Source organism: Macaca mulatta, chromosome 14 (assembly GCF_049350105.2).
Source record: "Macaca mulatta isolate MMU2019108-1 chromosome 14, T2T-MMU8v2.0, whole genome shotgun sequence".
Lineage (NCBI taxonomy): Eukaryota > Metazoa > Chordata > Mammalia > Primates > Cercopithecidae > Macaca > Macaca mulatta.
In genome coordinates this window covers 53,260,822-53,287,685 of record NC_133419.1, presented here as the reverse complement: position 1 = coordinate 53,287,685, position 26,864 = coordinate 53,260,822, and the positions used below count along the sequence as shown (strand labels likewise).

Sequence of the window (26,864 nt, the reverse complement as noted above, 5' to 3'; positions counted from 1 at the left end):
TTCGCCCATTTTTGAATCAGGTTTTGTGTTTTGTTTTTGTTGACTTTTAAGAGTTCTCTATATATTCTGGATAGTAACTCTTGGTCAGATAAGAGATTTGGAAATATTTTCTCCCATTCTATGGGTTATCTTTCTATTGCGCTGATAGTGTTCTTTGGTGCACAAAAGTTTTAAATTTTGATGAAGTCAAATTTGTCTATTTTTCCATTTGTTGCCTGTGGCTTTGGTGTCATATCCAAGAAATCCTGACCAAATTACTGTCATGAAGCTTTTGCCCTACGTTTTCTTCTAGGAGTTTTAGTTTCAGCTCTTACAATTAGGCCTTTCATCCATTTCGATTAATTTTTGTATATGGTATAAGGTACAGGTATGGCACAACTTTTCTGATTAATTTTTAAGGGTCTTATGCTTTATTTCTCTTTTCTGTAGTACATATTTGGTGTCTGAGTTTGTCTCCAACTCCTTTTGTTTCTGTGAGGCCTACTTTCTCAGGAAATCTCAGCTATACTTGCCTGTCACCGTCATGAAGATGAATCTCCACATTTCTATTTCTGGCCTGTACCTCTCTCTTGAGCCCCATGACCCCATTGAAGTAATCTGATATTGTGAAATATATATATTTGGTCTTCTCCCCTTGGAATCTCCAGGGTGATAAGAGTGTCCTTTGCATGGTAATGAGATGCTTGGTGGCTGGCAGCCCATAGGCAGCTTCAGGATGAAGGTTGCTGCCTGAAAGGCCTAGCCAGTTTCCAGGGAGGACAGAAGGGCTGAAGGATAACTCGCTCATCAATGGCCAGTGATTTCATCAACTGTGCCTACATGATGAAGCTGCCATAAAACCCCAAAAGGACTGGGTTCAGGGATCTTCTACTAACTGAACACGCGGCAGTGACTGGAGGGTGGTGAGTTCAGGGAAGGCATGGAAGCTGCTGACAAAAAACAAAAAACAAAAAAACCCCAACTTTTGTAAAATGTTTGAAGAGGTTTATTCTGAGCTAAATAAGAGTGACCATGGCCCATGACACAGCAGGTCCTGAGAACATGTGCCCGAAGTAGTTGGGTTATAGCTTGGTTTTACACATTTTGGAGAGACAGAAATTACAGGCAAAGACATGAATCAATACATGTAAGGTATGGGGGTGCAGGCATGGGGGCTTCTAGGTTATAGGTGGATTCAAAGATTTTCTGATTGGCAGTTGGTTGAAAGTTAAGCTTTGCCTGAAGAGTTGAAGTTGGCATAAAGAAATATATGAGTTAAGATAAAAGGGGTTATGGAAGCTAAGGTTCGTGTTACCTAAATGAAGCCTCCAAGTAATAGGAGACTAGATGGTCTCCTTAAGAAAAACTAGATGGTAAATGTCTCATATCAGACTTCATTATCATTATTATTACTATTGTTTTTTGAGACAATATCTCGCTCTGTTGCCCAGGCTAGAGTGCAGTGGCATGATCACAGCTCACTGCAACCTCTGCCTCCAGGGCTCAAGCAATTCTACTGCCTCAGCCTCCCGAGTAGCTGGGACTCCAGGCCCATCTCCTTTCTTCCTCCCACATGCAATCACACCTTCCTTTGCAGTTCTCTTCATGTTTGTCCCCTGCTCTTCACCCCCACTGCCCCACTTTTGTTCAGGGACTGACTAATTTCTTACTCAAGTGATCACACCTGCCAGCCTCTAACCTCTCTTGGCCTTTCCTCCCCTCCAGTCCAGTACTGGCCCCTGCAGAGTCACTCTTCGCAAGCACAGCTCAGATTGTGACTGCCCAGATTCAAAACTCCCGGTGCCTGTGGATTAAAGTTCCAGCTCTAGCCTGGCCCAATGCCCTGTCTGATCAGCCCAGCTCCTGCCTCACCAACCTGTTTCCCACAACTCCCTTCTCACAGGTTGCCTTCTGGGCAGGCTCCTCCCCTAGTTCTCAGCCTCTCCTCCACCTGCCTCTGCCCAGCACTGTAGGCACTTTCTGTGTTCAGTCTGCTGAAATCCTGTCCTTGGAGATCCTCCACCTTTGCAGCTCCAGCAGCCTCCACCTCCTCCCACCTCTCGCCTTCTCCCCAGCAGCCCAGCTGAGAGCCGCACCTAGGAGTTTTCCACTGCCCAGAACTGTCCCACCTAAACTCCCACTGGAAATGCTCCTCTCTAACCATGACTTGAAGCTGCTGCTTCTCTTACCATCTCATTCTCATGAGACCTGCTGCAAATCCACATTCCCATCCTTAGCCAGTGCCTCCCTGTCCTCCTGATCCACCTGCCTCCCAAGGGCTTCATTCTTTTGTCTATCTTGGAGCCCACATTGTACCTTTGCAATCATGTTCGGCAGCTTCTCAGTGCTCCTGACTTCAGGCTGTCCCCTGCCCCCCAAAGGGACTCTGGTGTCTCTAATTCTGTGTCCTGCTCTCGAGGGCTGCCTGGCACTGTTAGAGAGAGCCGCAGAGCCCAGCTGGTTGGTGTTGTTACCAAGTTATGATAACTTAATGCTGAGCCTCTCAGTGCTTCTGGGACAGCCTTTTCAGAAAATCTAGCCAGTTTCCTGTCTGTATCAATTCCCATAGCAGCTGTTCCCATCCTTTACCTCCTTCTCTGTCTCTTCAGCCCCTTCCCTTTAAGCAGCCATCTGACTTTTATGAAAATCAATATCATCAGCTCTGTTTCTTCTTCTGTTCTCTACCAAATTTCTGGGGAAAGTAATTCTATACTCCTTGCTCCCATATCTTCACCTTCCCCTTATCCCCTAACACACTGAAACCAAGGTTCGTTCTCCTGTGCTAGTAGAAATGCTTTTTTCAGGGCCACTAGAGGCCTTGGGGTTAGCAAAGACCATGATTACCTTGTATTGTCTACTTGGCCTCTTTCAGACATTGGGCGTGGTGGGTTGCCACCTTCTTGAAGGTCTCTTCTCCTTGAAGAGACATCTTGAGGGAGGAGAGAATGAGGGTTATGGTCCTTTGCAAGGAATTGTAAATCTGAATTTTAAGAGGTCCAGACTCTTGCAGTGTTTTCATATATATTTTTTTTTGGCAGGAAGGTTTCCCATGAAGGGTATACCACTGGTCTCTCTTCTGGTGCTGCTGCACGCAGTCACAGGTGTGAGTGACACTGATTTATGATCTCTTGTGCTGAAGGAACCTCCTGTATTTTTGCCTCCCACATTGATTCTGAAGCTCCTGATCATACCAAATGACTTGTCCCTTGTTAGGGTTTAATAACATCACAATGGTATAAAGCTTTTCTGTTTACAGAGGAATTTTGCATCGAGTATCTCATTTGATTCCCACAATAACTCTCTGGGGTAATAAGGGCTGGGATTATTATCCCCACTTTACAGATGAGGAAACTGAGGCTTCGTTGGGTTAAGGGACTTGCCTAGAATTTCATGGGGATAAACGGAAGAATGTGACAGTGTTCAAAACCAACAGTCCTAGACTTTAGTATCTACTCACTCAACCTTTGAGGACTTCAATGGAGAAAATGATTCTGGGAAAGATATGAGATATATCGTATTTTCAAGTACACTATTTCCTCAACAGTTAATCTTGGGTGATAAGGATACAGAGAGGGCTCAGATATTAGTCTTATCTTTATTTTCCTTTCTTTTTTTCTTTTGAGATGGAGTTTTGCTCTTTTGCTCAGGCTAGAGTGAAATGGCGCAATCTCAGCTCACTGGAATCTCCGCCCCTCCCCGAGTTCAAGCGATTCTCCTGCCTCAGCCTCCCAAATAGCTGGGATTATAGGTGCCTGCCACCATGGCCAGATACTTTTTATATTTTTAGTAGAGACAGGGTTTTGCTATGTTGGCCAGTCTGGTCTCAAACTCCTGACCTCAGGTGGTCCACCCGCTGCGGCCTCCCAAAGTGCTAGGATTACAGGTGTGAGCCACCGTGCCCAGCCTATTCTTATCTTTATTTCCAAAAGAAATTCTGTCAGAAATATTTGAGGAGGGCAACAGCATTATTTTATATTTATGAATGTCTGGTTTTAGAATTTCACCTCTTTGTTTATTAGAAATTCTCAGTTAAAGTCCTGGTACTATGAATTTGATGGATTTAGTAGTTTTCAATTTGGGGTTAAGGATGGCATTTGTAGCCTTATATCAGCTTCAGTGTCTAATTTATTTTGTTTTGTTTATGTGAACTCAAAATCCATCCAGCCAAGAAGAGAATTTCAAGTAAAATGTTTTTTTTTAACAGCTTACTTTGCAATCTCTTCAGTTACAATAATCTGTAAACTTGAACATGCAGTAGGTAGATGTGTTTAACTTGCTTTAGGGATCAACCTTGAGACCGAACTTTTCTGCCTTATATGACCAAGGCAGTATCACCCACTTCAAAGAATAGTTATCAGTAGGACATGAGTTAGCTTCATAGGGGCCTGCAACATTAAAACATTCAATAAATCACAACTGCTATTATTTTGTCCTACAGGTTTAAGGAAAAGTTGACAACTGTCCCCCATGCTGGGGATTCATGGTAGTGCTGGTCTGGTACAGGGATTTTTAATTTGCAGGGGTCTGTGAACTTGAATGAAGAAAAAACCCTTTATTTTTACTAACCTCTAACGGAAATGTAATATATTCCCCAATTACAGGGACATTGTAGGCAACAAATCTATCTTAGGAGTGCCTGTGACTTCATCACCAATAGAAATCTCAAATATTTTCATTCCTTCTTGAAGTGGTTGCAGATATCTCAAGCTAGGATTTACACTTATAACTAGAAATTATAAGTGGATAATTATTGAGATTATTGTAAGGTGTTAGACCTACAACTAGATCTTGTTACTTACTATTAGCTATGCTAGATCTGTTAATGTTTTGTTTTATGCATTTAAAGAAAATATTCTGAGAAGGTGTCCATAGGTTTTATCAAGTTACTGAGATGGTTTGTGGCATAAAAATGGTTAAGGACCCCTGTTCTGATGCCGTAGAGCTGGGAATAGAGGGGTCAGGAGCCATGTGGGGCCTGCCAGTATAGTGGGTGGGGGATGGGGGAGTTGCTGAAAAGAGCTTGGAAGGGATCCAGGTCAAATCTCTGCTCCTCTAATTTTTAGTTTAGTGACCAGGGGCCAATTACTGGCTTGAGACCGAATTTCCACATCTGTAAAACAGCAATATTCTAACACACCTTAGCTGCTTTAACACACACATGACACCATTCCTAGCAATAGGAAATCGTCAGAAACATAAATTCCTCTTTCCCTTCCTCCCAACTCTGTTCTGTTTCCTCTTGTGTGATATGAGAGATTTTAGTAGATGGCCTCTCTAAGGTCTTTTAAATGCACTATGATTCTACATTTTTCCTTTAATTAACGTCACACCACACAGTCCATTGTTTGAGTTAGAGGTGGTGTCGTAAGGCCTCCATGAATGGCTAGTCTTCTCTTCCTGGAGCAGCAGCGAGACGTTCAGACCCTTCCTGACCCTCCTCCCACTGTCCACCTTGGCTCTCCCTGGCTCACCTCCAGCCTGAGCTCATTGGTTGGGAATGTGTAGGCTGATTCTCTGCTCACTGGAGTGCTTGCAAGAGGGCCTTGGGGTAACACATTCTGAGACCTATTCCTACACTGCCTGCGCCAGCTGATAGCAGGCCTGGGAAACCCATTAATCATTGTCCTCAGTGGCCCCGCAGACCCGCGTTTACTCTCACTGCTTCTCTATCTGCTGTTCCAAGCCAACTGTTCTTAGATGGAAAATGCAGCCTATTGTTATCTTGGCGCTAAAATGATGGGATGCTTTCTTTGTTCAGGAAGTTAGGAGCATGTGGGGTGGGGGAAATGGCTTAATGCCTTCATGAAACCATGTCCTGACTCCTTTTTAAAAATCCTGAATCAGAAAAGTTTTGTAGTCACTGGGTTCGGATGTAATGCATTGCTGTGGTTTTGTTGCTCGGTCATTTAACTGACCTGGGCCTTGGAATCATGCTCTATTTCAGCTCAGTTTTCAGAGTGGGTGAACATGGATGGTGTGCCTGGCTGACCACTGCATTGCTCGTTAAAATGATTTTCAGAGTCTCGGCCTGGTGGACATCTGTCCACACTCAGCATGTCCTCCCCTTTTCCTGGCCCAGACACAGAGCCTCCACTCCAGTTCAGAGCCCAGGATCTAACTGCCTGTGCCCTTCTCAGGCCCACGAGGGAACTGAGTGTAAGGAAACGTGTATCTGAGACTGAGCTGAGCCAAGAGAGGTGGATGGTACATTTGGGGTCTTAAATATCACTCGTAGGATGCTGGCTAGGGACTGTGGAGGTGAGAGGGACACTCTTGCTTCAGCATATAGGAGAAGTAGGTGTGCTGTGGACACTATTGACATAGACTGCCTTCAAAGCTCTCATTTCTTCGAGCCAGAGTGAGACGGTGGCATGGCACAGGGCCTGAGAGCATGGTCTTTGAGGTCAGACCAACCTAAGTTTGCATCCCACTTATGGCTGTGTGACTTTTTTTTTATTTTTTGAGACAGGGTCTCACTCTGTCGCCCAGGCTGGTGTGCAGTGGCACACATCAGCTCACTGCAACCTCCACCTCCTGGGTTCAAGTGATCCTTCCACCTGAGCCTCCCGAGTAGCTGGGACCACAGGTGTGCACCACTATGTTTACCTAATTTTTGTGTGCTTTTGCAGAGATGAGTTTTGCCATGTTGCCCAGGCTGGTCTTGAATTCCTGAGTTCAAGCAATCCACTCACCTTGGTTTACCAAACTGCTGGGATTACGGGTGTGAGCCACCACACCAGGTCTTGGCTATGTGACCTTAAGCATATTACTTAATTGAAAAATGATAATAGTCTCCAACTTTGAGGGGGACTGTGAGACCTAGATAAATTAATATGTCTAAAGCACTTAGAACAGTGGCCAGCATAGAAGAAGATGATTACCTTCGTCATGATTACTGTTTGTCAGGACTGCTTGAAAGAACTCTGAGCAGAGGGCTCTCTATCTGGCTGCCTCCCTGTCCTGCAAGCTGCTCCCTGTTCACCATTCTCCTCCTGGTTAAAAATGGGCATCTGTGTGCCAAGAGAGGGCTCCATTGCAGACCCTGACCACCAGCATACCTGCCCACAGAGGTGGCAAATGTGGTAGTCAGCTGCCTCTGAAATTCCAGCATGGGAGAGGCAAACTAAGGAAATGCCATCCTCCTGAGTGTCCTGAACTGTCATCTATCCCAGCGAATGTCTGACATTAAGGTTTGTGATGGAATTAAGCTCTTCTGAGAGATTTCATAAATAAATTCCAGATACAGTAGTAAACCAGGCCCGCTGCTGGGCCTTTCTGTACTTTAACTGTCACAAGAGTGAGCTGGGGGGAATCATTGTTTCAGTCAGTTGCGGGGAGGGAGTTTGGGTGAGTTTAATTTGGTGGCTAGTAGCAACAGCAGCAACTGACCCATACTGAGCCTTACAGTTTCAAATGCCCCCATCTAGCCTCAGGTGTTGGTGAGGTTATCCCATCACACAGATTGCTCGAAGGAACTGTCAGCTCAGCTGCCTTGTGCTCAGAATCTCTCTAGTTAGCCAGGCCTCCTGAGTCTATCTGCCTTGTGAGTTTGCATAGCAGGAGGAGAGGAAGCAAGGCTTCATGTAGCCTAGTGAGTTAGGAAAAGGCTGATGGCCCAAGGAGGGTGTCCCCATCTGCCCTCTCCAAGATTCTTCCTATTCAAAAGAGGTGTTTGTAGAAGGCCTAGAATAAGTTAACTTTCATTCAGCAAGGCTGGCTGGATGGGTCGGGGAATGGGTGGGTGGGTGGGTGGGTGGATGGCTGGCTGGCTGGGTGGGTCGGGGAATGGGTGGGTGGGTGGGTGGATGGATGGCTGGCTGGCTGGATGGATGGGTAGGTGGATGGGTTGCTGGGGGATGGGTGGGTGGGTGGGTAAGTAGATGGGTGGATGAATGGGTGGAGTCATGATTGCGCTCTTCTAGATGCTGGAGGTAAAGCAGTAAGCACTCAATAAGTACTGCTGGGATAAAAACCATTACTGTTGTTCAGTGCTAGAGGGAATTGTGAAGAAGTATACACATTGGCCATTCCATAGTGCCTTCCCACAAAGAAGTTAAGCTTCTTTCCTTACATCCTTTCATCTTGATCTGATCCAATCATGCTTCCTTCCCATCCCTGTGACAGACTCTACCCATCTCAAAGCCATCACTTGCTGTATTGCCTGGGGCTGGAAACTGAGCCTCCTAGCAAGTCTCTGATGTGTGTTAGGTTACTGTTACCATTTCATGGATGAGCAGACTGTGGCTGGAGGGGAACAGGTGCCTGAAGGGGAGGAGAACTTCAGTGTTTAATTCTTAGTTCTCTGCTCAGCCCTAGTTCTTAGTGTTCTTTGTTCTATACTCTGCACTGCTCAGCCCTCCCCGCAGAGGCAGTAAAGACATCCAAACCCATATACAGTGTGTAAAAAAGAAGATCTCGGATCTCTGGAGGCCTGGAGGAAGCCAGAGTGACCCTTTGTACTCTGTCACACTTCCTATAAACTGCTTCAAATTGAACCCCAATGCCAGCCTGCGATCATGTTTTCAAAATACTGCCAAGGCTTTGAAATTCCCTTTGCTACATATGATGTGCTTCCCAGGCACATGGCAGGTGCTCAGCAAAGGAGTCCTGGAACTAATGGGTTGGCCCAGTAGCTCTGACGGAGCCCCAGCTCTGGGCACTGGTGCGCATTTCCTCTCCACTTAGGCAGGGAGATGAGAGCCCTCTTGCCAGCTGCAGGGGGAGGTCTTCCGTTACAGGATTAACTGGCGCCTGCACTTTTGCTGGAAACTTGTGGGAAGTGGCTGAGAGCTCTCCAGTGCTTAAGAAGTGGGTTTTTGGAAAACAAACAAGATCTTGCCTACGCAAGAATAGGAACGAAGCAAAGGTTAGACATGGCTTGGGGGAGCTTTTTTCTTTTCTTCTTCTGTTTTTTTTTTTTTTTTGGTTTAGTTGAATAACAGGCTAGAAGGAACTCTCAAAGTTCAAAGTGGGCCTTAGACCCTTTAAAAGTAGGTCCATAAACTTGTGTAGAGGACAATGAGTTCTCTGTGTAGAGTAAATTTAATGACAACTATCATTTGTAAAAGGCATCATAATTTACAAAGCCCTTTCCACATGCACTGTATGTGTATATAAATACTGTATGTGACCTTCCTCTTTAAGATTATTTATCCCATGATTTGAGGGCGCCTGGCCAATTTAAAAAAAAAAAAGATTTTTCTTTTTTTGAAAGAGATGCACGGTCTTTACATTTTGCTTGTAGTATAGTGGAAAGAACACAGGCAGGCTTCCAGTCTCTGGGCCTCAGTTTGCCCAGCTGCAAAGCGAGGACAGTAGGAGAGATGGATCCAGGGAAGGTTTGCCTCTTAAAGGCTCAAGAGCCTACTGGGAGTGTGGAGAATGGGAGCTGAGTTGACTCTGAACATACCGGGCCATTCAAGGGTGCCCAGCACAGGTGGTGGGAACCCCAGACATCAGCGGCAGGGAGGTCCTCTTCACATGCTGCCAGCTCAGAGGATGCAGAGCTGCCTCTTCCTGAAGCCAGGTGGGGAGGCTGAGGCCCACCGGCCTATGAGCAGCTGGGCTGTGTACCCATCTGTCCTCCTACACCTGGTTCTCAAGGTGATCTGCCTGTGTCCCTGTCCGTGACTGCTAATTCTTGTGTGTAGCCCCTGAGTGGTGAATAGGATTTCCCTCCGTGAACGAGAGCAGCGGTGTGCTTTCTGCCTGAGGCTCCAGTGAGGACTCTGATCCTGTGTTCCCTCTGCCCTCTCCCTGTGTGGGGCTCTGCCTCTTCCTCTTTCTGTGTGTCCTCCTCTGTCCTCTTCCTGCCCTCATTCATCTTTTCTTTCTCTTCTTCCCTCCTCTGGAATCCCGTGGAGCTGACTATTTTTTAACTGTATTTTATGTTTCTTGTTCCTTACATCAAACATTAATTCATTAAATGGTTTTGTAGTCAAGGGAGAACATCTCTAAGATTGCTTTATTTGTGAATTGTGTGTGCTTCAGTTAATATTTTTTTCTAAATAATTAGAGAAGCATCCTGGCCAGGGTTGTTTCTAGGTGTGTGGTCCTGTGTCTCCATCCTTACAATGGGGAGAGCAACACCTCCCCCTCTGGGGCAGCAGTGGCCAAATGAGGGACTGAATGCCTCCAGACAGTGGCAGGCCCCGGCCCTTCCACTTGAGTTACCATAGGATATGTCAGTTGTTGCTGAGTAGTCCCGGGGAGCGGCCTCGGCTTTTCTGGAACTCCCTCGAGCTGGACTGAGACGCTGTGGTTTTGAAGGCTTAGTTTCAGCGGTTCCTTGGGCTGGAATCGGCGCTGTGTCAGCAGCTGCTGGTGGAGGTGACTGGGTGTTCCCAAGAGTGGATGAGTTGTCCGTATCTGTCTTCTCGGCTATCTTGCTGGAGGCTGGCAGCTGCCTCCCTGAAAGCCCAGGGTGACTCCCCACTGTCTGTGTGGGTGGGCTTCCCAGGGCACCCTCCCTGGGCTTTCCCTCCAGCTTTCTTCAGTCCCGTCTTTTGCCCTTGTTCCCTGGGGTAGGCAGATTGTTGATAGGGAGAGGCAGTTCCTGGGGTGGGGTGGGGAAGGAAAAGCTTGAACTGCTAGGACCCCAGAGGCTGTCTGTGACCCTCTCTGCCCACTGTTCAGTGTTGCTTTTGCTCCTCCTCCTCCCATCCATATATGTGGGCAATTCCCTCCTTTTTTTCTCCAGCTCTTTGCTGTTCATTATGGGAGTCACAAGCCACGTGGCTGGGGCACTTGAACTGTGGTAAGTCCACATGGAGCTATGCTGTAAGTGTAAAATACTCACCTCATTTTAAAGGCTTAATATAAAAAATGATTATCAAATATTTTATCAATATTTTTATATTGATTCCATGTTGAAATGATAATATTTTGGATATAATAGATTAAAATATTGAAATTAAATTCCTATTTCTTTTTACTTCTTTAGAAAAATTGTGGCTATCAGAAAATTGAAAATTGCACGTGTGACTCACATTATATTTCTACTGCAGTGATTCTTAACTGGTGGCTGTTTTGCCCTAGAGGGACATTTGACAACATTTGAAGACATTTTTTATTGTCACACTGTTGTGGGAGTGGCGTGGTTGGTACTAGCACCTAGCTGAAAGAGGCCAAGGATGCTGCTAAACATCCTACAATGCACAGGATAGCCCCCTACAACAAAAATTATCTGGCCCCAAATGTCAGTAGTGCTGAGGTTGAGAAATCCAGTTCTATTGGATAGCATTGTTTTACTCTCACTTTTGATGAACCAATCTTCTCTCATTGACAATGACACTAAATTTGGAGGTCTTAAGGCATAGTAGAAAGAGCATAATGGCCAGAGTCAGATACCTGTGACCCTGGGCAGGTTATTTAACATTTCAGAGCCTCCACTTCCTCATCTGTGAAATGGACACAATCATGCCTACTTTATAGGATTCTTGTTAGGGCTCAATGAAATTGAAGGTAGCATACCTGATACATGGTAGACCTCCACTAAATAGAAACTAGCATTATTGTTAAAATCTGTGTCACTTACTCTGTGGACTCTCTGGATCAACTATTAGGATTTCTACGCATCTTTTAGATTTTCAATGAGTACCTGACAGACTTAACAAGTAGAAAACTAAATTCATAATTTTACGCTTCCTCACCCCTCCCACTCCCTAAATTTCTTCTTTCTGACTTTCAGCCTTAGTGCACAGCATCACCATTCTCCCACTCTGAGAAATGAGTCAATTTAATTTCTTCCTTCTACCCTCCAGCCTGAATGTGTAATCTCTTAACCTTTATACATTAAATGTGTCTCATCCAACCCCTCCTTTACTTTCCTGCCTAGTGGGACCTCTGCATTTGCTGCAAGTGGCTTCCTTCCAGGTCCTTGCCTCTGCTCTTTCCCAGTCCCCACTATGTGTAAACTTCTCTTGCTCAGGAACCTTTGGTGTTTGTTGTTGTTGTTGTTGTTTTGTTTGTTTTATGTTTTTTTGCTAAAGTGTGAGTACCTATAGTCAAAAAATGTGATGTGTCCATCTGTATTTCCCTAGCATGCGATATGATGCCTAGAAAATAGCTGTTCATTCAGTGTTTTTTGAATGAACGCATAGATGAAAAATAAATGATACATATGCTTTTCCCCTTGGTACATGGGTAGGATCAGGTATTGCAGGGAGCTAGGGTAGTGGTTTCCAAATGCCCGATTTTCCTTTAATAGTTTTGCGGGGTTTAAACTATGTATTTGCTAACCTAACTTATCACACCACCCCCACTACCTCCACCACCTTCCTGATTTTGAGCTGGAGAATCAGTTTGTTTTCTCTGAAGGGTTACAGTGATGATGCATCAGACCTGGGTCCCGGAAATCCTGCCTTCCATATGTGGGCTTCCGCAGCCAGCCTGAGCCAGCTATGGCTCACATTCTGCAAGCCCAGGCCTGCCTCCAGAGGGAAAGTGCCCTAGATGCCCAGGCATGCCTTCCTCTTGGTGGCCAAAGATTTGCCAGGCAACTTCCAGCAGGCTGTGAGGAGAGGCTTTCCAGAAATTTGCCCTTAAAGATGCTCTGATAGAGAAAACATAACATGTTCTTTGGCAGGTTGTGGGTATCTATCATACAGTAATCATGGGCAGTCGGGATGGTGTAGGATTGGAGCCTCCCAATGTCTAGACACTTTGGTCTGTTCACAGTTTCAAAAACATTTTAATTACAAACCACTTTATGGTGTAAGGTGACCCACTTGGAGTTATCAAGAACTTCTGAGAAAGTCTGCTAACTCCTTTTGTGGCAGCTGCAAGTTGACTCAAAACTACATTCCACTGGTGAGTATGGGTTGTCTGGCCTGGAAGGCATGTGTGAGATGTACTAAGGGGCTCGCTGTTCTCTTATTATCTGCAAGGCCTCAAAGTTCCTCTAGTGGGAAAGGCTTTCTTCTGCAAAGACACTGGGATTTGTCTCTTGAAGAATCAGGGTTCTGGACTCTCCTACATAACCATCTTCTGTGGGCTGGATATCAGATGTGTATCCAACCCCCAGAAGATGGATCAAGGTGCAGTTGACCAAATGGCTTTTCTCTTGGGAAACTTGAGGATTTTCTGTCACCTCTAACTGGCTTTGTGACATCTGAAGTTGTTTCCTGTATCTGAAGCTAGTTATTTCATTGCTAAAGGTAGTAAAAGCCCTACTTATTTTCAGCTTTTATTCCTTTTCTCCCCTGACCCCAAAACTTGTGCTTCAAAATAAGTTGTTTCACAGACAAGGTTGCATAGGTTAGGTGACAATATCTTCTCTCCATTTTTGTAAAGTGTAAAGTCACATCACTGCCGTCAGCATTTCTAATCAGCCACAGATAATTTGTGTGCACACTAAATTGTCACAATCCCATGCAAAATTTAGCAAGAGTGGTGATTAATAGCATGAGTCCAGAGTTGAACAGATCTGGGTTTGAAACTTAGCTCTGCCTTTTACCAGATAAGCATCTTTAAGTAGCAGGACTTCAACTTCAATGTCCTCACCTGAAATAAAGGAGATAAAATAGTTGCTATCTTATAAGTTAGTTTATCCCTTATTTAATAAGATAATATATGTAAAGCCCCAAGACAGTATCTTCATAAATATAGACTATTGTATTTCAGTCAGCCTCAGTGTACATCCTGATTTGAGGTAAAGGTATGATTTGATTTGATTTGATTGACTGATTGATTTGGCAAATGTTTACCAGTACCTGCTAAGGATCAGGAACTGCTCTAGCCTCTGGGGATACAGCTATGAATGAGAGACAAGGCCCCTGCTTTAGTGGAGCTCATATTCTAGAGGGAGACAAACGAAGTGATCTATTTAACAAATAGAAAAGATGGCCGGGCACAGTGGCCCATGTCTGTAATCCCAACACTTTGGGAGGCTGAGGCGGGCAGATCATTTGAGGTCAGGAGTTCAAGACCAGCCTGGCCAACATGGTGAAACCCCATCTCTATTTGAAAAAAAAAGAAAAAGAAAAATTAGCTGGGTGTGGTGGCATGTGTCTATGATCCCAGCTACCCAGGAGGCTGAGGCAGGAGAGTTGCTTGAACCTGGAAGGCGGAGGTTTCAGTGAGCCAAGATCATGCCATTGCACTCCAGCCCAGGCAGCAGAGCGAAACTATGTCTCAAAAAAAAAAAAAAAAAAAAAGGCCGGGCGCGGTGGCTCAAGCCTGTAATCCCAGCACTTTGGGAGGCCGAGACGGGCGGATCACGACGTCAGGAGATCGAGACCATCCTGGCTAACACGGTGAAACCCCGTCTCTACTAAAAAATACAAAAAACTAGCCGGGCGAAGTGGCGGGCGCCTGTAGTCCCAGCTACTTGGGAGGCTGAGGCAGGAGAATGGCGTGAACCCGGGAGGCAGAGCTTGCAGTGAGCTGAGATCCGGCCACTGCACTCCAGCCTGGGCGACAGAGTATGACTCCGTCTCAAAAAAAAAAAAAAAAAAAAAAAAAAAAAAGATGTAGGCCAGATGTGCCTGCAATCCCAGCACTTTGGGAGGCCAAGGCAGGTGGATTGCTTGAGTTCAGGAGTTTGATACCAGCCTAGGTAACATGGTGAAACCCCATCTCTACAAAGAAATACAGAAAAATTAGCTGGGCATGGTGCTACGCACCTGTAGTCCCAGCTACTCAGGAAGCTGAGATGGGAGGATTGCTAGAGCCTGGGATGTCGAGGCTGCAGTGAGCCGTGATTGCACCACTGCACTCCAACTTGGTCAACAGAGTGAGACCCTGTCTCCAAAAAGAAAGAGAAAAAGAGAGAGATTGGGTTGTGATAAGCACTATGCAGAAAACAAATGGAAATGTGAGAGAGTAATGGGTAGGGCTGAGAAGGTATCAGCTCCAGGGAGTGGGATGTTTGAGCTCAGACCTGAATGGCAAGAAGGAGCTATGTTCAAAGATCTAAAGGAAGGCCATTCAGGGCAGGAGGACCAGCAAGGAGCTCCATTAGACTTTCAGAGGTATAAAAAATGGCCTCAGGGATCCCTGAAATAACTTCTTGGACTCGCCCCCCACCCCACTCCTCCCAAAACCCACCAATGGCAAGGGGTTATGAGGAGGGGTGTATTGAACAGCATGATTTAAGCCCGCGTTTGGTGAAAAGGCTGAAATATTTACTATCTGGCCCTTTATAGAAAAAAAATGTGTGAATCTGAGGGATCTAAGGTCCCTTTCAGCTTGGACAGTGCATACACATGCAAGTGCAGGTGGGCAGGGCAGCTTGCCAGTGCAGGAAAAGTCAGCTCAGCAGCCTCCTGGGCACCCCGGCTCCAGGTGGGGCTCACTCACCAGCTTGGAGATACCCCAGCAAAGGCAGTGTGTCTGTCAGTGGATGCAAACTGCCACCAGCCTTGAACTGCTGGGATTGCCGTGTCCATGTCCCCAAATGGGATGGACTGAACTCTGAGCTCTTAGAGGTCAAAATCTGATTTCACATAAAGGATTTCTCCTCAGAAGCAAGGCGCGGTGGCTCACGCCTGTAATCCCAACACTTTGGGAGGCTGAGGCGGGTGGGTGAATCACCTGAGGTCAGGAGTTCAAGACCAGCCTGGCCAACATGGTGAAACCCCATCTCTATTAAAAATACAAAAATTAGCCAGGTGTGGTGGTGGGCACCCGTAATCCCAGCTACTTGGGAGACTGAGGCAGGATAATCACTTGAACCCAGGAGGCAGAGGATCCAGTGAGCTGAGATCATGTCCCTGCACTCTAGCCTGGGTAACAGAGTGAGACTCAGTCTCAAAAAATAAAATAAAGGATTCCTCCTGAGAAAGGAGGGAGGGGAGGAGCCATGGGTCATTGCTACCATTTACTGAGTGCTTGCCATATGCCATACGAGGCTGTTTTATGAACAATTCTGCAGTGTATTGATTCCATCCCCATAACAATCCTGCCTGGTAGGAACTGCTTTATTCCTCTTTTATGGTTGAGAGAACTGACATCAGATGTAATAAGCTGCTGTGTTCAAAGCTACACAGCGAGCAAACAGGCCGCCTGCTTCTAATCTCAGGTCCCTCACTATGCAGCCATATCCGCTATTTTCCCAGTAACGTCAGTCAAGGGCTGGCGAGTCTTTTCCTGTTTGCAGGCCTGAATTAAGTTGTGTTTAGACCCCTAAGCTATGTTCATTCAGCACCTGTCTATAGGGCAAGAGACTTCATAAAAGGAGAAGGGGGACACTCTAAGGTTCTTGGCAAGGTGGTTAGCTGTGGACATAGCAGTCGGTCCAGATATGGCTGTAGAACAGCATGATAGCCTTGCACTCCTTGGCTCCAGCTCTGGGCTATAGGAACAGCTGCTAAGCTCAGATGAGTAGTCTCTCCCTTGCTGACTTTAGAGCAACAGGAATTGGTGAAATTGAAGGAATCCCTGGACTTTTCTCATGCAGATCCATTTCCAGGCCTCATCATGGGCTTTCTATAGAGGCCAGCCTCTATAACAACAAAGCTGTTGACCATGGATAGGGTCAGCCTTGTCTGTGGTCATGAGTGGTCATGGGATGAGGTGGTGCCAGTAGAGGATTCAAGTGCCTGTGAGGGAGAGAGGAGTGAGAAAGACAGTGGGCCCTAACACTTCAAAGAAAGGTGGCAGAGAGGGCAATGTAGGAGTCTCACCTGGCAGTGACTCCCAGCTCTGCCCTTTATCAGCTGTGTGAAGTCAGGCAGGTGTAACATGATGGATGTGAGTTTCTGCTTTGGAGCTTGACCACCTGGATTCAGATGCCAGTTCCTCCACATACCGCGTGAGGTGACCTTGAACATGCTAGTTAAGCATTTCATGCCTTGGTTTCATAATCTGGGCTGGTTATGAGATTTGAATGAACTGATACATGTGACACACTTAGAACTGGTGCTGGATATGATGTCAGAGTTCAGCACATGCTGGCTATGTTACATCATTTTGCCTCTGGACCTCAATTCTTCAACTGCAAAATGTGAGCAGCAATGCCATTTTCTTAGGAGTTCCTGCAGGGACTAAATGAGTGAATATATTTCAAGCAGGTCTGGCAATAATATGGAAGACACTTAATAGACACCTTTGGTGACCTCAGTGGCCCCTGGCCGTGGCACCTGCCGAGTGGAAATGTTTGTCATTGGGTAGATTGACAGCATTGCTTACAGTCCTGCCTGGAGTTCTCTGGGCTAGGAAAGTCTAGGTGGTGGATGCCATTGCCCTCTCCCTGACTATCTGCTGTCATCTCTGTGGCACAATGGTTAAAAGCATGGTCTCTGAACCAGATACCAGGATTTGAATCCTAGCTTCATTGCTGAATAGCTACAGCCGTAAAATGTGGATGATGGATATGCATTGTTGTTAATACAGCCTTACAACGGGCCTGGCATGTAGTAAAGAGTGTTAGCTATTATTATTGCAGTGTGGGGACCCCTACATGACTGAACTAATAGACTTGAACAGTTACTAAGCAACTAAAAAGAAAAAGAGAAAATGGCAAAAATGAACTGCTCTATTTCTGGATGTTATATTGTTTATATATTTTAGCTCTGCCTTTTTCCCCACATGTAGGTTATAACCGGCCCTACATTTTTTAGCCTTGAATATATCTTGACTCAGCCCATCTCAGAAGCCTCCCCTCTTCCTCCTAAAGAAATGTGAGATTTCTCTGACACCCCTTTTTGGGTCTTGGAAGAGCCTGTGTCTCCTGTTCTCCTAAAGAAGACAACTGGCCAGACCCAGGCCTGACTCCTTGACTAGGAGCTCTGTGCTATTAAAAGAACACACCAGGGTACCAGCACCAGAGCCCAGGTGACAAGAACTCGCAGGGTCAGCTGAAGAATGACCATTCACAGGGAGAAAACCGAGGCTGTAAGAAGAAAATATATTGTAATTTTTCACATCAAATGATATGTTTAAGATATATGCACCTCAGCCAGGCACGGTGACTCACGCCTATAATCCTAGCACTTTGGGAGGCCAAGGCAGGCGGATCACGAGGTCAGGAGATCGAGACCATCCTGGCTAACACGGTGAAACTGCGTCTCTACTAAAAATACAAAAAATTAGCCAGGCGTGGTGGTGGGTGCCTGTAGTCCAGCTACTCGGGAGGCTGAGGCAGGAGAATGGCGTGAACCCAGGAGGTGGAGCTTGCAGTGAGCCAAGATTGCGCCACTGCACTCCAGCCTGGACGACAGAGCAAGACTCCATCTCAAAAAAAAAAAAAAAAAAAAAAAAAAAAAGATATGTGCACCTTTCTGCAATTATACAGGCAGTAGGAACAAAAAGTATGTAGATTTCATTTTATATACATTTTACCTTAAACCCAGGTCAGACATGCTGGCTTACACCTGTAGTCCCAGCAGCACTTTGGGAGGCCGAGGCAAGATGATTGCTTCAGGACCCAACAGCCTGGGCAACATAGGCAGACCCTGTCTCTACAGAATTTTTTTTTAATTAGCCAGGTGTGGTGGTGTGTATCTATAGTTCCAGCTACTAGGGAGGTTGAGGTGGGAGGATCATTTGGGCCCAGGAGTTCGAGGCTGCAGTGAGCCATGATCGTGGCACTGTACTCCAGCCTAGGCTACTGAGAAAGACCCTGTCTCTAAAAACCAAACCAAAACAAAACAAAACAAAAACTTGAGCAAATATTGAACTCTAGTCAATGAGATACATCCTAAAATATTTGGTTGGGAGGAAATGTATTGATTCTGCTATTTAGTTGAAATGCACCACAAAATAAGATAAACTGATGAGTGAGTAGAAGGATAGACAGGTGTAAATAGATATGTGCTAAAGCAAGGAGAAGAAAATCTAATCATGGAATCTAGATGGTGAGTATTTGGATGTCTTGTGGTTTCTCCATGTATCTGAAAAATGTTATAATGAAATGTTGCCAAAAAATATTGTAAAACTAATGGTTAAAAAACAAAAAAAAATCACAATGGAAAAATATAAAAGTAGATGCTGGAAATATTTACAAATGTTTAAAATGCTGTTTGGAAAACTAGAGTTTAATATGAAGACAAATAAAACTAGACCCATGTGTTTTCTGCAATAGATTTCTTTTTTTTGTATTAGAAAATAGCTATATATATATATATTTAGAGGAAGAGTGTTCTAGACAGAAAACAAAGTGAGGCCAGTACAGCTGGAGTGTGAGAGGAGGGGTGGTGGGAGCAGAGGACAGAAGGGAAACTGGAGGTTGAGATCATATAGGCCCCTAAGGCCATAGCCACATCCTCCGATTCTGACTTCTAAGTGCCACAGGCAGACATGAAAGGATGTGAGCTAGGAGTGAGTGACATGATCTGACTTGAGGAGGACTGCTCTGGTTGCTGTGTGGGGACAGACTGCAAAGTGACAAGGTTAGAAGCTGGGAGACCAGATGGGAGCCCTGACAACAGGTCAAAGGAGAGGTGGCCATGACTTGGATAAGGGGGCATTGTGTGAGCAGGTGAAAATTGATTGGATTCTTTATCTGTTCTGAAGGTAGTCAACAAGATTTATTGGTGGATTAGTTGTGAGGAGAGAGGAGAGGAAGCAAGCAAGATTGATTCAAGATTTTTGGTCTAAGCAGGTAGAAAAGTAGGTAACACTTACCAAGACCGTGTTGATGGGGGAAAAGCATGTTTTTGCAGGGAGGGAATAAGAGTTCAGTTGTAGATCTGTTATGTGAGTAGTGCTTATTGGAGCAGGTGGAAATATCAGTGTACAGTTGGCTAGGGGAATCCGGACACTGGGGGAAATTCAGGGTTGAGCACCATCAGCATGTAGGCGGGGAAGTAGACGGTATCAAGGTCAATAAGGGAAGGGTATAAAGGCTGAGCCCAGGCACTCCCAGGTATAGAGGACAGGAAGATGAGGAGCAGCAGCAAGGGTGCCTCAGCAGCTGCAGGGCACGAGAGGGTCAAGAAAGTAGGTCAACTGTTTCAAAGGCTGCCCTGACTGTCTCTCCACCTCTAGTTTCTTTTCTGTCTTCTTACCATCTTTGTTATTGCTCTGGAACCAATTGTCCTACAGTAGCACCTCCATCCTATTCCAAGCTCATAAAAGCCAAAGTGGGGGAATAAAGTCCAAACCCTTCAGTCTGCCATCTAAGACCCTCCATGATCTGGCTCTTTCTTTCTCTACTGCCTGGTTTCGCCTTCCCCACCAACCCTGACCCTCACTTCACTAGCCACTGCCCTGCAAACCACGTCTTTCTTGGCATGCCATTTGTTTTCTTTCTCCAGTCTTCAGCCTCGATTCCCCATTCATGGTCTATCTCCTGGAGGGATCCTTTCTTGACTGAAGTCACTAATCTGTTCCTTCTCTAAATTCCTAAAGTAGTGAGAGGTAATACCAAACAATCTAGCATACATCGTATCTTTTTTCTTCTTCTCTAGTTCCCAGCCAGCCAGTTTCCTGAGGTTTGGGAACATGAGCCTGTAATCCCCAGAGCCATCTCACTAGTCCTTTACATATCTTAGATGGGAAGAAGAATATTAATGCCCTGCCACATAACACTCCATGGAAACCTGGAAGGATTAATACAGGATTGGGATTTTGAGTATGGAGTCAGAGGCTAGGTTCTTCCCCTGGTTCTATTACCATGGCCAAGTCATTTAGCCTTCCCGAGCTCCAGTTTTCCTCTCTGCCAAATGGCTATGAACATGCCTAATTCAGGGCGATTGTAAGAATGACTCAGGATGCATTTCTTATAATGTGCTTAGCACAATTCACGTACGTTATAAGCAGGCAATAAGCAGTAGCTTTGTTTTCATTGTTGCTATTATTAATACTATTATTACTCTAAGTCTTCCCGATAGAGATGCACAGGCATCAACAAAGATGGGTCTGTGTTGGCCTGTTCCCTCCACACTTTCAGATCTCAAGTGAGATGTTCAACTCTGCTGCTGGCAGGAGTACAGGGGTAGCCCTCACATCCTGACTTCAGGGAACCTATGTGTTAAATGGGGAGATGCCATGAGACCCAACCAGCATCCAGAGATGTACAAGCCTTGAGGATTGTCCTTATAACTTCTAAACTAGGCAGCAGTGAGCGAACTTCTGAGGCCAAGAGGCAGAATGTCTGCAAATAAAACTGTCCCTGAAAATCCAGACCCTGCAGCTACTGGTTACAGTTGGTCATGGAGGAGGAGAACACTGGCTCAGGATGGAAGGGAAGGACAGAGAGAAACGGAATGTTTCTCAGAGGAATTAGTTGTGTTTTTTTAGGGAACGTACAAAGCATAGGATACCTTTTTCCATTTTCTTTCTGTAAATTTCTAAGATTGAGAAGTGGTGTGTAATTGTTACTCAGGAATAACTGGATACAGAAGAGAGTCTGGAGATGTCAGGGCCATGTCAATTCAGATGAGATGGAACTCCTTGCCCAGAGCAGCACTTCAAGTTCCCCTGGGGAGCCCCTACTGGCCAACCCCCTCCCAGAGATTCCTCCACAGCTAGAACCTCAGGTGATTTTGAGCATGTTCCCTGGGATCAGAGGTTAGGTTTTCACCCTGGTTCTGTTACCATAGCCATGTCATTTAACCTTCCCAAGCTCCAGTTTCCTATGTGCCAAATGACGATGAATATGCCTAATTCAGGGTTACTGTAAGAATGAAGTGAGATGTATTTCTTCAAACATGCTTAGCACAGCTCTTGTACATTATAAGCAGGCAGCAAGTGTTAGCCCCATCTCTCATGAGTAAACCCCAGCACTGCCCTGCAGGGTTGAGGCCGTGCAGCCAGGCCCCTACTGCAAACTCTCCCCCAACACACACATTCTGGCAGGTGGGTGGCACCTTGGATTTGAAAACTCTCCATCCTGCGATTCTGAATCAAGCTGTTCTTATTCACGGTAAACCAGTGACAGCCAGGGGCTTCCTGCCTGGATTCAGATAAGTGGCTGGTCCTGAGAGCCAGGGAGGCTGCAGAGCCACACCAGGAAGTATGGTGGCACGTCTCTGGCACAAGTGCACTGCCCTGGGGAGCTGGCCTGCAGGTCAGTGTGCTGGGAGGGCTGCGGCTACCAGGGAGACAGCACCATGCATGACCTCCCCCATGCCCAGCTTGCTGCCAGGGCCACCCTCACCAAAGGAGGCTTGCATTATCCAAGCCCAAACTCCCACTGTGGTGGCACCTGCCAGTGTGACTTGCACAGGCTCAAGCTTTGTCCAGCCTATGACCTCCCACCCTGTGGAAGCACATGAAGCTCAGGCTGGACATGGCTTGCTCGTTCCATGCAGAGCCCCTGTGAACCCAGCCTGAACCCCAGCTCCATTCAGGAGGCCGCAGTGTGCTCAATGCAGGGAAGGAGCCAAGTCCTCTCACTTCATCCTGAGCTCACCACTGAGGTCGGGCTTCACTGTCAGTCAAGCTGGTAAGAGCATAGACTTTGGACCAATACTACCTGGGTTCAAATCCAGATCTGACAGCTTATTCATTATGTGACTTTAAAGACATTTCTTACCCTCTTTACTCAAAACGAGACTTAATAAGGGTGCCTGGAGGAAGTTGCTTAACTTTTCAGTGCCTTAGTTAACTTCACTTATAAAATGGGGATGATAATAACACCTTCATGGGGCAGTTGCAAGGAGGAAATACACAAAGCAATTAGGACAGTGCCTGGCAAGTAGAATGTGCTGGGCACCATGCAGTGAGGTCTCACAACCGTCCTTTCTAGGTGAGGCGCAGGGTGGGTAAGCGGGCTAGAGAACACCACACCCTGGTCAGGTGCTGGCTTCTGCACTCCCCCTCGCTGCAGTGTCTGCACACACAGCTCTCAAGGAACACGAGGGTGGGATTCAGAAGCGGAAATGAAGCCTGCAGACTGCTAACCCCTGGCTTAGGTCTTGGTCCCCTCAGCATCTCCCTCTGGGGGCTGAATCTCTTATGCATTCCTGACATAGCCCCAGCACACTTGTCCACTTGTGGGCTGGCGAGAGGGGCGGCTGGAAGATGCACCATGTCAAGAAGTGGGTTGTGTTTGCAGGGCCCCCTGGGGAGGAGCAGGAGTCACACGTGAGCTGGGGCTGCCCAGTCCTTGTGTCCTGACTGTGGGTTAGTTGGTCACCATCCCCCCATCCTGACCCTTGATAAAGAGCTGATTTTTCCATGTAGTGTTTGTCTCTCCTCTGTGCTAACGTGGAGGCCTGAACACCGCTGAGCTTATCTATACAATGGATTTCCTGCTGGTGTTGGCTCTGCCCTGCTCCCCACTGGGTAATAATTTATGTCACCTGATCACACAGATATGCTGACATCCATGATACTGGTGGCCCTGGCAGACCCTGGCTCCCCTAGTTTGGGTGGGAATCTGTAAACGTGAATCCCCAACTGGTGTGAACTGAACATCCCAGTTGTGGATGCAGAGCCAGAACTGGGTAGGTGGAGAGGGTGTGGAGAGTTCATCCATCAGCTATCAGCTGAGGCCTCCTAGGTAGCAGGCCTGGTACTGGGCTCTGAACACACAGAAATGCAGAGGACAGGGGCAGCCTTAGAGGAACCCTCGTACTGGCTGTGGGTCAGACACAGACAATATGACTCGCAGAGCTTGTTCTGGGGAAGCAGAAAGGTTAGAGCTCACGGGAGCACGGGGAAGGAGCATACAATCTCATTGAGTTTTAATGAAAAGCTTTCCTTCCTTGGACATAAGGCCTGGCTGGGTCTGAGGAAAGAGCTCCTTCAGATCGAGTTACCACAAGCCTTTGCATCTGTGGTCTGTTTGGACCACATCCAGTGTCCAGAGTATCTACAGTGGGCATGCTGGGGAAGTCCTCCTCTCTCCCACTCCTCTGCCCGGGCATGTGGCTGCCGTGGTATTTGGCCTCTTGTCAGAACAACGAGTTCCCATATTAATCACAACAAGTACGTCCAGAGAAAACCTGGCCTGGCCTCTGCCAACAAGCCGTCTCTCTGGCCTCGATAACATCTGTACCAAATTTTCTCCCTTTATATAATTAGGCCCGTTGGTATTTGCTTTGACTTTAGATTACGGCATGACTGGCATCTCTGAAATTTCAGGCCCGAAATATGTACTGGGGCCCAGGATGGTGGGAAAACTGAGCTTTTGCCAATGGGATTTTAGGTTTAGCCAAGAGAATCAGAAACTGTACACCAGCTACTGTTTGCCCGCAAAATGCACGGCAGCCCCCTGACCGGTGGGAAAGGGATCTCCTGCCTTGTCCAGGGAGCAGTGCTGTGTCGGGCCTGGTGGACAGAAGGATGCAGGGGCCTCCCTTCCTTCTTTCCTGCCCCTCTTCACCCCATATCCTTCTACCCCTGCTCCATCCGTGGCCCCAGAGGGACAGAACTCAGCAAACAGGAAAAGATGTGCTAACTGCAAAGAAATGCAGTGAATCCAGACTTAACCCCAAAGCAAACCTCACCAGTGTCGGGGCTTGGAGTCGTGCTTTGAAATGACTCTCATTGTCTGGCTATGTCCAAGCCAAGGAGCTGTTTGTGGAGAGTGAGGTAGAGACTAGTGCCAGGCTTGGGAAGTGGGGCTTGGTCCTTTCCCGGTGGCTCTATCCAGAGAGGAAGCACATGGGCTTGCACACCCACTCACTCCCTGAAGTCTTGAGCTGGATCTCAGTGGTGACTTCATTTCCCCTAATTAGGTGTCTACAAACTCTCTGGAAGGTTCCAACCAGTAAGCCACACTGATTGTGGTGTGGGAGCTCCTGATATGCTTGTTTGCACTCTCCCTCTGGGACCCTGCAGGCCCAGCTGAGTGATAACTGGATGATGGAACATTTGCTAGAGGAAGGGGAATGTGTTTTTTTTAAGATAAGGTTTGATCTCAAGCAGAAGGACAGTTACCAGATGCCTCTGCAATGTCAAGAACTGAGGAGTGGTGCAGATGCCTGTTGCCTTGCTGCGGGTAGTCAGATTCCCCAGGCAAACTCCTGCCTTAGGAAAGAGTTTCTTCTGATGCTTTCAGCCAGAGTATTGCCATTTTCCTCTGGTTTTAGACAGTATTGGTGCTCCTCGTAAGGTTTTCTATGAAAGAAAAGGCTTTTGCCCAATATAGCTCTCCTAGGTCATCGTGTGTCTTCCCTGGGGAAGGATCCTTGTCTTTTTAGCATGCAGTGTCCATTGAGGACCGAGTGTGGGACTTGTGCAGAATCCTGTTTTGTCACCTCTGCCCACATGGCCCAAATGCCAACAGGACCAAGGTCGTAAAATATGCCTTTGGCACTTAAGACTTTCACCAGCTGGGCGCGGTGGCTCACGCCTGTAATCCCAGCACTTTGGGAGGCCAAGGTGGGCGGATCACCTGAGGTTGGGAGTTCAAGACCAGCCTGACCAACGTGGAGAAACCCCATCTCTACTAAAAATGCAAAAAAATTAGCCAGGCATGGTGGTGCCTGCCTGTAATCCCAGCTACTCAGAGGCTAAGGCAAGAGAAGCACTTGAACCCAGGAGGCAGAGGTTGCGGTGAGCCAAAATTATATCATTGCACTCCAGCCTGGGCAACAAAAGTGAAACTGTGTCTTAAAAACAAACAAACAACAACAAAAAAAAAACCAAAAAAAAACTTTCACCATTTGGCTCCAGACCAACTCTCTTTTCTCTCCTTCCCGTCTCTTCTCCCAAAATATCCTTCTCTCCATCCACCTTGAGCTTCTTTCTCTTTCTCTTTGAAAAGGGCAGTTACCTCTGTTGAAATGTTCTTTTTTCTTTTTTATTCCTGGCAAACCAGAAGCAGTCCAACACGGTGGGCTTTGGAATCAGACTACCTGGGTTTGAATCCCAGCTCTCCCCCTTTCAATCTGTAAAAGCATGAGCCAATTAAGCAGCTGCTTTGTGCCTCCATTTCCCCATCTGTGAAAGGGGCACCATAATAGTTGCTTAGATTTGTTGTGAGGATTAAGAGCTAAAACACAGAAAGCACTTGAAGCCGTTTGATCCATAGTAAGTGCTCAACAAATGTAGGCTAAAGTAATAATTTTAAAGACTCTCCTCGGTGAAAATCCTTTCCAACCTACCAGGCACGATTAGCTTTTCCCTCTGGGCTCCAGAAAAAAACAGCCACGTGAGGTTCTAGTTATTTATTTCATAAGTTATGTATTTTATCCCTAGCCTGAGAATTCCCAGAAGACAGGGCCTAGATTTCAGCAATAAGAATGACACCATTTACACTAGTACGTGCCAAGCTCTGTACCATGTTTTTTTCTCATGTACTGTTTTTTATTATGACATAATTCACATTTACCCTCTTATTGTACACAATTCGGTGGTTTTAGTATATTTACAAAGTTATGCAACCATCACCACTATCTAATTCCAGAACCTCCCAAAAATATACCCTGTGTCCATTAGTGGTCATTCCCCAATTCTCCCTCCCCCATTTACTGGCAATCACTAATCCACTTTTGTCTCATAGATTTGCCTATTCTGGACATTTCATATAAACAAAATACAATATGTGTCCTTTTGTATCTAGTTTCTTTCACTTAGTACAGTGTTTTTAAGGTTCATTTGTATATTCGAATTTCTTTCCTTTTCATGGCTGAATAATATTCCATTGTATGGATATACAACATTTGGTTTCTTCATCAGTGGTGGCCATTTAGGTTGCTTTTTCTTTAGGGCTATTATGAATTATGCTGCCATGAACAGTCACGTACAGGTTTTTGTGTGAACATGTTTTCTTTTCTCTTGGGTATATATATCTAGGAGTGGAATTGCTGGCTCCTATGGTTTAAACCTCTATGTTTAACTTTTGGAGGAATGGCCACACTGTTTTCATGTATCTGCACCAATTTATTTTCCCACCAGCCATGTATGAGGGTTTCAGTTTTTCCATATCCTCACCACACTTGCTGTTCTCTTTTCTATCATAGTCATCCTAGTAGGTGTGAAGTGATTTCTCACCGTGGCTTTAATTTGCATTTGCCTGAAGGCAAATGGGGTTGAGCATCTTTTCATGT

General features: G+C 46.1%; 1 protein-coding gene and 3 long non-coding RNA genes across 53 annotated transcripts in view; 3 read left to right on the top strand and 1 right to left on the bottom strand.

Moving 5' to 3' along the window:
• MICAL2 (microtubule associated monooxygenase, calponin and LIM domain containing 2) overlaps positions 1-26,864 on the top strand; it is a 241,431-nt gene that overhangs the window by 63,494 nt on the left and 151,073 nt on the right. The gene's annotated exons all lie outside the window — the stretch shown is intronic.
• Positions 1,759-25,469, bottom strand: LOC144334291 (uncharacterized). The gene is made up of 2 exons (XR_013403992.1): positions 25,164-25,469; positions 1,759-6,671 (listed from the first exon to the last, which is right to left on the bottom strand). It is a non-coding gene; the product is annotated as an uncharacterized LOC144334291 (long non-coding RNA).
• Positions 5,344-18,902, top strand: LOC144334293 (uncharacterized). Its single transcript, XR_013403994.1, has 2 exons — positions 5,344-6,614; positions 18,354-18,902. It is a non-coding gene; the product is annotated as an uncharacterized LOC144334293 (long non-coding RNA).
• Positions 16,828-18,187, top strand: LOC144334295 (uncharacterized). Its single transcript, XR_013403996.1, has 2 exons — positions 16,828-17,031; positions 17,879-18,187. It is a non-coding gene; the product is annotated as an uncharacterized LOC144334295 (long non-coding RNA).